Here is a 12,579-nt window from a genome sequence, read left to right on the forward strand (position 1 = left end):
TGGACACTGCAATATAAGTAGAGCAGAAAAACAGAAGAAGAAGAAGGAAAAAGAAAAAGAAAAAAACAGGACAAAAGATGAAAGAAAGAGGAGATAGGAAGGAGGCAATGACAAAACATTTTCAGTCTGCTTCAACACCTGTAATGAGATGGAGAAAAAAAAAAAAAAAAAGAAAAAAGAACAGCACAACCAAAAAACATGGTACGAGATATACAATAAAGCAAACACCTTGAAACTATCGCTAAAGTAATATTATTAAGTCTGACATGTACTCTGTGTTACCTGAAGATATGAATGTGGGGTTTCTGTTTGGAAGTGAATCTCTAAGTACCTGAAGCCTAGCACCTGTAGTTGTTTGTGAGACACTATCTTTTTACCTCCAGAACGTTCTGGATACATTCCTCCTTCAAGATAACTCTTATACCCTTTCTCTTCCAGTCCACACTATGTGAATACAGCTTGAATCATGCTCATAAGCTTCTAGCCTTGCAACCTTTCCATTTGACCCCATGAACACAGAGTATGTCAATCTTCCTCCTCTTCATCATGTCAGTCAATTATTTTATGCTTTATTTATCGTAGTCCCAACTTTCAAATTCCCTACTCCCAGTTCTGGACTAGGAACCCTTCCTTCTTCTCTCTGCCTACGGACACACTGTCCTCCTCTTCCTATTCTTCTTTGCTCACAAACATGCTCAATTCCCACTGGTACCCCTGTTGGTCCCCAGCACAGATCTGGTACAGAGATCATATGACTGAACAGCTTTGTGAATTTGGCAAAAGTTTTACACAGAATGCCCATCCTGACTCAGCCCTCTGAATTTATAGGACATTTGTGTCTCCTTTGAGCCTGAATTATTTCTATACACTTTATCTTTATCTGAACTAAAGAAAACTCGCCCACCAAAACAAAATATAAAAATGCTTCATGAATGTTTCAGAAAAAAATACTGAAAGAAATTGCTCAGATAATACAGCAACAGTTTTAGCTGTGATGGACAGAAAGCTAAATCAGTTTTAACTTTCAACCCAAGCTTCAGAAAGAGCAGCAAGGCCATGCCTGAGGAGTTACATTACTTTTTCATAACACTGTGTCCCAGGATGAGAGCTTGCATTTCTCCGCAAATTCTCAACATGCAAAGTTCCCAAAGCTGAAGATCCAGGAGCAAACCTGCTTTCTGTAGGGCTTGAAGAAAAATTTTATTTCCACCATGACTCTGACTGCAAATTCTGGCCTTTGGCTACTGATAATTCCGGCAGTGGGGACTGAAAAGCATAGTTTAAGCTTTGATTCTTCCACATTTTCTGTCTTCTTTGTGTCCTCCAGTGCTCTCATTGTCCTTTTAATTCATTTTTCTTGAGTTATCGAACCAAAGCTTTCTCCTGGAAAGCCTTTCAAATCAAACATAACATCAAAGCTTTCAGACACATATTTTGATCCACGATGACCATTGTTACACAAAAGAACAGCAGGAGTATGACAAAGAGTTCAGATAAATATATGAAGAATAGAGGAACGTAGTGATAGAAATACTTTTCCTGTCAGCTTTACTGAAAATAAAGCATATAATTACAGCTTCTCTCGCTATTTGAATCCATGCTCCAATAGTTTTCTCTTTTTTTTTCTAAAGAACCTCTATTGTCATTTGCTATTGCATGCAGTAGACCACAGTATGCATTAAATTCTGCTTATATGCCAGCATGCATCTTCTTTTCCCTCTGTAATAAACCATTTTTAATATGTCTTTCTCAAAGACCAATGGCTATATAAATAACTTTTTTTGTCAGCAAAGTTGAAGACACGACAAAGTTACTTTTTTTATTAAGGGAGATTTACATATTTTAATAACGGACACAAAGTGAGGAACAAAATATTCAGATTGTCAGTCACTTTCAATATCCATAGCTTCCACACACATTGTGCTTTGTTGTGACGGTAAAATTGAAGCAGTAGAATATGACTGGCTGCTATCATTGTCTGGATCTGGATTAGAATGGGGCAAAAAAGGAGAGTATAAAGAAATATTTCACTTAATTACTTGAAAATCACTTAATAATCATCCATCCGTCCAGCCTTAATTTAATCCTTTGATCTGTCCAGACATCATTCTGGCTTTTTGTCATACCAGTCCCAACCCTGCCTAGCCAAACCCAACTGCAAATCTACAAAATAACAGCTTAATAAGAAATTAATCAATGAGTTTCTTTTAATTTTGCCTGTTTTCATAAGTCCGTTGGTTAAAATGCTGTTCTTGGATACTAGGAGAGTTTAGCTAAAAGGACTCTCTGCAAAAAACACAAAGATGGTTACTAAGACTGGAAAAGGAATGTGGTAAAATTCCTTCATAATAATGTCGATGACCTATAAAGCTGGGTGGAAAATTAGTATTTTACGTTATTTTTGCTTTGCTTAGTTGTCTTTTAACAAAAGATTCCATGACTTAAAAAGTAAAGAAAAACACACTGTTCTTTCACAATTAGAGATTTTACAACAAACCATTTATTTCAGACATTATTTATAGATATTACAAGATAAGCATCACGTTACTAATTGTAGATCATGTTTGACAAATCCCTGAACAAAACACACCAACATTGCTGTTGTTCTTTTCTTTTGATTCAATAAAATGCCTTTACCCAAAGTCTGTATGCATTTAAAAGAAATGTTGTTACAAATCCTTGAACATTGGAAACAGTCTGTAACTCAGATGATTTTTCTTCCTTTATTTCTTTCTTCAGCCTCTGCAGAATGATGGATGTGGCTCTGCTAATCATAAGCTCTTCACTGTTTCTCATCCTCTGGGAGACCCTCCACTTCATGCACTGTTCCATGTCTTTCTCCTTCCTGTGTCTCGTTTTGTTTCCTCTTTCCTGTCTCTCCTTCACATCTCCTCTCGCTTGTGCTCAATGATGAATGTCACCTCATCAGCTCACGCCATCCGGAGAGAATCTCGTGCCTGTGATGCCAGGGGACCCAGAGGACAGCGGCCAAGCCAAACCTTCCCAACGAGGTGCTCATTAAAGTCATCATGGGAAACTAATGAGGATAAATTTGGAGTCTGGATGTGGTTTAGTACCAAGGGAGTGCTGAGCTTGTCTCAAAGTGTCTGTTCATCTGTTATACACCAGACTATCAGAGCTATTTCACTCTGTTTGGGCTGTCTGGTTTTTAGTTCGCCTTTCTTTCAATTCTCAGTTTTATTAGAGACAAAACAAACAGGCCTGAAATTGCACTACATGAATTTCTGAAGTGGGGATGGTGGAATGTAAATCCACCAAGGAATTAACTACCCTCATCCCAAAAAAAAAAAAAAAAATGAAACACGTTATTTAATTTTAGCTTAAAAAGATTTTAACACAGATTCTTGCTTAATTATACAAAAAGTATGATATAATTATACACCAGTTTACCCTTATCAGTCACAAATCAATCAGAAAATGCTCTTTTATATTTTTTGGAAGTATTTTCTCAAGAAACCATATCACTTTGCAAGGTCTGTCAGACATAATTAGGAAGTTAGAGCAGAAGCCAAGGGGTTAAAATAACAATTTCAAGTTAACAATTCTACTACTAAAGACTACTAAAATGCAGGAAACATGCAGCAAATCACACAGCACTCATATAATATCAATACAATATTCAGAAGACATACAAAATCTCCACCTAATGTCTAAAAGAATATCTTAGAAGAATCTTAGGGACCTCGCCATTCGTCCTCTTTCTGCTGTTTGCCCCCACTTTAAGAGATATCTCATCTTGGCTAAAGAGCCTTGTGTTTAGAAATAGCAGTAAACCACATGGTGCTGCACCTCTTGCTGGCTTGAAGCTACTTCCTCATCATTACTACAAAGAGGATGCTTGTTTCAGTTTGGAGTCTTTAAGAATGAATTGTCTGCAGAGTTAAGGGTTTTTGATTTAGAAGTAGCTTCCTTTTTTCTGAGCCAGCACAGATAATCCTAAGGATTATTAAAGACCTTAAATTCTTCATACTATCTGAAAGTTGGTTCAACTGCAGAAAAGCTAGATGCATTGACCAAGCTGTCGGAACAATATCTGTCTGCTCTACATTTGGCTGCCGAAAGCTTCCACTGAGCACTGGACCATTACTGAGAAACATTGCATTGAGAGCATTGCTTTTTCTTTGTTATGTTAATGCCTTGGCAGATAACTAATTAGAAGTAGGTATAAATGTTTATATTTACTCCAAAAGGAGTTTGCATGAACTTTGTATTGAATGTTTATTGTTTGATCTAAGCTGAATCTCTGAGCCTGCTTGCTGGTCTGTTTTGAACTCTGTGGGGATGGTTCTGTGAGTTGGACTGAGAGGAGTTGTAAAGATTTGATCACTGTATTCCCTTGTTCCTCCCTCTCACTCGCCTATGCTTTCCTTTTTCCTCATTTCTGGAGCCTGTGTTGCTCATGACCACACAGATGACCAAAAAAACTACTAGCACTTTATTTGCTTTCCCCTACCTGCTTTTCTCTGCCATAACACAGTGGTTATGTTCATTTGTCTAAGAGGGAGAGCAGCCTTCCATGGCTTTGGCTCCCGTTAGTGCAGTGGTTCCCAAAGTGTGGGGCGCGCCCCCTATGGGGGGCGCAATGCCATTGCAGGGGGGGCGCGGGAAGCGGTATGGATGAATGAAGAAAAAAAAAAAAAAACAGCGCTTGCTTGACTGAGCATAATGGACAGTTGTGACACTGCAACCCAGATTTGAGAAGATCTACAGCAAAAAGCAGGCTCACTACAGCCACTGAAAAGATGGGAGGATTAAAGTACAAAGAAAAAACTCTCAGGGAGCTGTTCAATGTTTTCACTCCATTTTGCACAGAGGCTTTTTCAATGTATAGATTATAGCAAAGTTAAATATTGTTACAAATAAAAAAAAGAAATATGTTTAAAATAACACAGACAACAAAGAATCCTCTTCTAATCTACAGTATAGAACTATGAAAAAAATACAGTTACACAAAAGTGTTCCACTGTAAAGATGGTATAGTTTGTTTTGTTGCAACCTGAAGTGTGAAATAAACTTCAGTGGAGTTTGAAAACAAAATATGTGTATAGATTTATTATATCTGGTTGAACGATGTGTGTGACCAGTTTATTCTTTTTTTATTTTTTTTTTGGGGTGGTGTGTGTGTGTGTGTGTGTGTGTGTGTGTGTTTGTGTGTGTGTGTGGGGGAGGGGGGGTCGGGGGGTTGGTTGGGGGGGGCGTGGAAATTTTATTGTGATCCAAAGGGGGGCCCAGAAGAAAATCTTTGGGAACCACTGCGTTAGTGCATTCCTAATTCACTTCGATGCTGTGTTTATTTCATATTTTCTGTTCGTTTGATTGATGATTATTCAATGATTGAAACAAGCTGATGCTTGATGAATTAAAATAATTCAAAAACACTGCAGTGTTTGTATACAGTATATCAACACAGGGTTGTGAACAACACTGGGGCTAATGCAGAGGTGTCAATTAACGAAGTACTAATATTTCGTTACTGTACTTAAGTACACTTTTTAGGTATCTATACTTTACTCCATTACTAATTTTTCTGCCTACTTCTGACTTCTACTCATTACATTTCGTAATGACATTTCAGCGTATCCGGAGACAGAGACCAACAAGACCTCCCTTATCCATGACCCTATTTCAAAGAATTTTTCGAAATAGTTGAAAAATTGAGCTTTCAGTTCATATGGTGGCATCTGTCTGTTTTTTTTAAGGTTACTTTATACTTTTATGCTTTAAGTAGTTTTTGGATCACATACTTTTTCACTTTTACTTGAGTAAAGAGGTCAAGTTGATACTTCAACTTTTACCAGAGTGTTTTTAAACTGAAGTATCTATACTTCTACTTAAGTAACAAATGTGTGTACCACTGGGCAAATGCAATGTTGAAACCCCCGCCACCCCCGCCACCCATCTCTGCTGAGTGTTTGGTATGATGGATGAAAAAGGATTAAAATTAAAAATTTAAAAATCTGAGACTTTTCTACACAATGTCCATCAGAGCCTGTGAGAGACAATAGTACTGTAAGCCATATGGGATAATAGCTTGCATTGACTCCCTCACTTAGTACCTACTCACCTTCTCAGCCCACTGAGACTCAATTCCAATGATGACCATGAATTTTAGAAATGGCTATTCCCTTTTCTCAGTGTCTGGACCTGCATAAAAAAAGTTTATTAAAGTAATTAAGATTTTAAGCTTTTTTTCATCTTCAGGCCCACATATGCATATGTTCTGGCATCCAGCTAAATACACAATTTAATAAAAAAAAAGAAAGAAAGAAATCCATGCAATATCTAAATTTGACAAAAGGCTAATGTTGTTTTTTTTTCTTTATCCAATGACTACCTCCCTGAAATAATACTGAGAAGTTCAACAACAATTCAAGCGTCTCTGAAGCCTAACCTTCATTTTGAAAGGGCTTTCCTTCATTACATTGTGTAATTTGGATTCACAATGGTCCAGGGACTATCAAGCCGTCTGTGTCATTTAATTATAGGTGTATGAAATGAGAGTTTTTCCTCCTGCACTCCTCTAATGCTTCCTGGAATTGATAAGTGAGAGGAAGCTCATCACATTACACTGCAGAGCTGTGATCCTCCTTTGTTGCGCCTCACTCACACTAATGGGCCTCATCAGCTTCGCAGGCAGATACTTGACTATTAACCACAAAAAAGGCAGAAGTTGTAATGGGAAACACAGAAACAGAAGGTGGAATGATGGTGAAAAAGTGAAGCGGTACCAAGAGGTAGAAAGACTGAGCATAGGGAAGCTATCCACATAAATTATTCCTATGAAAAGAATTTAACAGATTTTTGTTGTATGGTTAAAATAGAACTGAAGCTTGTTTGATCTCCCATTTTATAATTCCAAAGTTATAGAAAGCAATTCAACCAAAGTATTTCACATCCTGAAAGTGACATGATTCTAGAGTTGACTCTGGCGCAGACACAACACGAAACAGGAAGCGGTTTAGAAAGTTTATTGAAAGGTTTTGACAGAGAGATAGTTTTTGGATCGGCGAAGATTCTCAGGAAACAGCAGCTTAATCAGGAACTGCACAGAGAGAGAGATCAGTTAGATTCGGGCTAGGGAACTGAGTTAACTAGAAAAGATGCAAACTCCTTACAGGTCGATGGAGAGCGGAGCATATGGAGGGGAGGTTGGATGAGCCCACAGAGATTGAGTTTGGCTGAGTGTCGGGTTTCGACTTGAGAGCTCCAGAGGGTGGACAGGCAGGTGAGCAGCGGAGGATGGATCCAGGAGGACTGAGAAGAGAACCGGCTTGCAACTGCAAGGCTTCTAGGGAACAAGGAAGACAAGGAGGTGAGCTTGAGCCAAGACACAGAGTTCAGTTTAAGACGAGCTAGCTGGTAAGTTACCACTGCGTGGAAATTAACCGACTGGCGTCCATCCCAGGAAATCCACTCCTCTAAATACTGCTCCCTGATTGCGTCCAATTGGAACCAGCTGGAGGCTCTTCTGGGCTGGAGACTCTGAGGAGGAAAGGTAAGAGAAACCCTAACACAGCTCAGCACACAATCCTGAGGGCCCAACAGAAAGCTTCCATTTCTATGTCAGGAATCCAGTTTGTGCAGTCTGTTTTTGTGTTTCCTCTCCTCCTCCACCAGGTGGTGCCCCGTCCTCATTGGTTCTCCCTGCACACCTGCAGCTCATTGCCTCATTACCTGTGGAGTGTTCTTGAGCTGCTGACTGCCACTACCTTGACGCCAGAGCATTTGCCAATACAGGGTATTCTAGCCATGCTTAGTTTAGCAGAGTCTAACCTAAGTCTTTGTTTTGCCAATACAGGGTACTCTAGCCATGCTTAGTTTAGCAGAGTCTAACCTAAGTCTTTGTTTTGCCAATACAGGGTACTCTAGCCATGCTTAGTTTAGCAGAGTCTAACCTGAGTTTTTGTTTACCAATTTTGGATTCTCTAGTCAAGCTGAGTTTTTCTGAGTCAATCTGAGTTTTTGTCAACCTGAGTCTTAACTTTGTTTTTGTCTTTGCCTCTCGGCGGGAAGTCATCCTGCAAACTGGATTTGTCCGGTCCTTCTCTCTCTGGAAGGTTCAACTTAGCTTCTAACTCAGCTGGGGTTCCAAACAGGAAGTTTGGACCCACCTTCCCCAAGAGATACTGTGCTTCTAACTGAGCTGGAGTCCCAAACAGGAAGTTTGGACCCACTTTCCCAAAGAGGTCGTTTGAGCTTCACACCAAGCAAAGATTTCTTCAGCACTACAGCCCGTTCAAGTACTGCAGGAAATCTGAGTGGCAGTAAGCTTCTCCATTCACCAGGGAACAACCATAGTCTGAGTAACCCAGTCCACCCATCACCAAACAAGACAATCTCTGGTACAATCCTCACAGTCTGGATTCCATAATGGACATCTTTCCCTGGAGAAGTGAGTCTGCAACCTTTTCCTCCAATTCTAAACCTAAGATTCAAATTTCCCACTGAGCCTGAACTAACTGCAGTGTCTTCCCCTCACCTTCCAGTTCTCGTTGAGCAGTGTTCAGAGCAACACTGGACTCATTCCCTTCTACTCTGAGCAGCACTGGTTTCATCACATCATTACTAATAAACCTGTTTAAACTTTTCCCTGGTCTCTCTGTTTGGTCTTCTGCATCTTGGGGTCAGACCTTAGTTAAATCATGAGATTCTAATATTAAAGTACAAGCAGTTGCTCAGGCATACAGAACAAACATGTCTTTTTTGTATCAAGCTAAGTTCGAGTCAAATGGACAGCAACTCAAAGCAGGACATATTTAAACTAGTGTTCTTCTCCTTTTAAACAATTAAGGTAAAATACCTAGCACACTTAATAAGAACTGCCACAGTATTGTGTATACTAGGATGAAATGTTTTCAGAAGAAGTATTTTTTTAGTTATAAAACCTATAGTTCACGTCACTTTTATTTTTTTATTTTTTAGTATTTCTAGGTTTCTGGGGTGGGGTGGGAGGGGTGGGGGGTTGATGCAAAGCCGTAGTCGTAGCAGATCCAGGTCACCATACCAGAAGATCACTCAGCTCAAATAATCTGGCGCTGATGGCAGGCAAACAGGCAGCATAAATAGCAGCAGGAACCAGGTGTATCAGATGAACGGTAATGAACAACTGGGCAAATTAGACAGCTGAATGGAATGAAGAATTAAGCCAGCCATGAGCGCCAAGACTATGACGTGAACGATTGGGCAATTTGGGGCACAACAATCCAATTTTATGATATGGTGGTAGATTTAAAAACATAGTTTTACAATTATTAAGAGCTTGGATGTATAAAATCACATTCATTTTTTTTTGTCCTTTTTGACAATAAGAGTATATGACAATAATACATTTTATCTATTAACACTTTCAATAAAACTGTATTTTCCAAGATTATTGAGTGCTTTATAATGATGAGGAGGATCTTCAAGTGGATATTCTCCTTCATGGAGACAGGTTTAGATAAATGTATTCAAATTATTAAGATTGTTAATATTCATATTTTTTATTTAACCACATACAGTAAACCTGACCTGATCAACAAACTGCTCTATCTTGTTGCATATACAGGAACACCATCTAACAAGATGTTATTTTCTGTCCTAAATATTAAAGAGAATCTGTAAACAACAGCACCATAACCTTCAAAAAATTGGGATAATCCCATTTTTTTGAAGGTTATGATTTATTGCAGAGTTGTTACTGTGTATTTCTTTCAAAATTTTAAATTACAATTTGTTCCAATTTTCATTTTCCTCCAACTATTCCTTCACAGCAGTGAATTTTTCCACATTTTTCATTATGACTTTGCATCTTTAATTATATTTTCCTCTGAAATGTTCCTATCACAGCTGAGTGATTACCATCTATTAAGCATATGCATCTTATATGCTACAGAAGGCTGGCTATGACGTGGTCTGGATTCTGATCATTCAGCTTGGTTTGGTGAAGCATAGGATGGCAGATCGAGGGTGTCTGAGAGTGGGGCTGACATGTAGATTATTTGACAGCTGGATGGATAAAAGAGAAGCATATAATGCACACCCACAAAATTTTAAACTTGTTTTCCTCATCTACATTTTATGAAAAGTTCATAGAAATTTCACGCTGCCCCACCTGGATCTCAGAAGAGTCTTTGAACATTTAAAGTTATGAAAATCAGAGAAATACACACATTATGAGCAAAACAAAAGTGTATCATCCAGGTAAAAAGTTAAAACCTTGCCTTGTTTTCCTTCATCCTGAATTGTGCAGTTGGAGATGCAGATGTTGGAACTGATCTCTGTACAGGCGTGACATGTTGCAACGATCACCTCTAGTGCAAGAACAATCACAGTCAAACAGAGCTGATTTTTTCAAATTTTTGTCCTTGTTATTAACAGGAGTTTTGATGAGCTTGTTAAATGGGAGACTCAGACTGGAACTGTTCTGGGGAAGAGAAGTTGTTATTAATGGGGCTGCAGGGGGAGTTTTAGGTGATATGAGAAGAATGCACAGTTCTTATGGTTCTCATACGTAGGGGCTTGAAAGTAAAGGCATCCCAGCAGAGAGGGGATCTGCTTGATAAAGAGAGAGAGGTTGGATATAACTCTTTGTCTTACTGACCAAGAGGGAGTGGTGATGGGTGGACAGGCAGGTCAGCCCTTGAGAATAGATCCAGGAGGCAGCGAGGAGGACGAACTTGGAGACAGCAGGACTGCAAGGACAGGACAAGAAAGATAAGTTTTCACTAAGAGTTTAAGCAATTGTAAACCTCCTGATTAAAAGGTTCAAATAACATTTTATATGGATTAAAAATGGGTTAATTTACGTTTCTAAACATTCCGTGTTTTATTTCGAAAACGGCAAGTAATTATGATGGTACGTAACAGGAAGTGGTAAAGAAAAAGGGTAGGGAGAGCGTTGAAAAAGGACGTTTATTGGTGATTTTCCTTTCTGATTCTGATTTCCTTTCTGTTAAACGTCATGGTCAGGTCTTTTGACCACGTGGAAATTGATGCATCCAGCCTTGATGTCCAACGAGGTTGATGAGAAATTATCCATTGATGGCGAGCCTTCCCAGTCCGATCGGGAGCTCTACCATATCATTCAACAAATTCTGTGGTAGGATTGTGTCAGTCCGCTGACAGACATCATGAGAGCCTACTTCAGATACAGTATCTGACTAGACTAATCCGCCTGATTAATGGACTTGAGCATTTATTGAATTTCTGAAGCAACAAATTCACATTCTCCAGAGGGACATTTTCTTTTCTTAGTTTTATTTTGGGCCCATAGGTATTGTTATTTTTGTAGTGTACACTTTTCAATATCTGTTAATAAAAGTGCATTTAACTACAAATACCTGTGTCCATCACTTATTGCTATCTCCTAAGCTCCTATGAACCTAGAGCGATGTGTAGCTACATCCCCTGAAGTGAGTGTCAATGGAGCTAGCAGGTAGATTACTCAACTGTAGAAGTTAACCAACTGGCATCCATCCTAGGGAATCCACTCCTCTATATATTGCATCCTGATTACAGCAAAGTGGCACAAGCTGGGAGCTCACCCTGCCAAGAACACACCCTGGGGAGGAGAAAAGTAAAACGCACACCCACAACTAAGATCCAACAAGCCCTTTTACATTCTGGACCTGGATTATCCAACTCTGAATAAACATTACAAAGCAACCATCCACTGTGCCTTCTTACACAGTAAAAAAATAAAAATAAAAAAATAAAAAAATAACTGAGAGGAATCAGCAGCAAGGGATAGAGAGGGTCTTCTCTCTGCACTCACACAGTTTGCTTGGACAGGTCTACTGTGAGATTGACCACCTGTGTAGGTGTAGTTACCAAAGTCTCAAATAACAGAAAACAAATTGTAGCTAGTCCTTCAGAGGGTGTAGAAATTAACTACAGAGAACTGTTAACTGTTAACTTACAAATATCCACTATAAAGTACAGTATAAAGCGCCAAATTCACTACTAGCTCACCAATGAACTCCTTTGCTTGTTTTCACCTTTTTCAGTAACATGACTTTCAGTAGCTGTTATCATTCAGAGCAAATAAAATCAGATCAGACTAGCAGTAAAAGAGCTCTGTTTTTTTCTCTTTCATTCTATAGAAGAAGGGGAGCAACATACCTAACTGCAACCCTCACCTTATATCTAGGAATTTTGTTTGGTGGAGTACTACCCAGTTGCTATTACCCTGTTTTTAACTTGCTTAAAGAGTTTGCAGCAACCAGTTTACATTTACTGCTTGCTTTTAAGTATTCCTTTTTGACTGTGAAGGTATCTGCCAGAAAAAAAAAACAACTAAATGAAAATGTTGTCATAGAGATGTTTTACACGCACAGGGGCTATTTGAATGGATATAAGCCTGATGTCTTATCATGCTTTCTAAACTGGCTTATATCTGCAGAGTTTAGAGTGTCTAAGATCTTACAAGAGAGTTGATTAGAAAGATAAGACTCAAAATTTGGACATTTCTCGTCAGTTTCCCACTTTGCTTAAAATATATTTCTTTATCTTCACTGACCAACTTTATTCACCTTGTCCACACTATATTAACAATCAGGACTCAAACTCAGAACTCTA

Source organism: Cyprinodon tularosa, unplaced genomic scaffold (genome assembly GCF_016077235.1).
Source record: "Cyprinodon tularosa strain WSP-4 unplaced genomic scaffold, ASM1607723v1 ctg36, whole genome shotgun sequence".
Classification (NCBI taxonomy): Eukaryota; Metazoa; Chordata; class Actinopteri; order Cyprinodontiformes; family Cyprinodontidae; genus Cyprinodon; species Cyprinodon tularosa.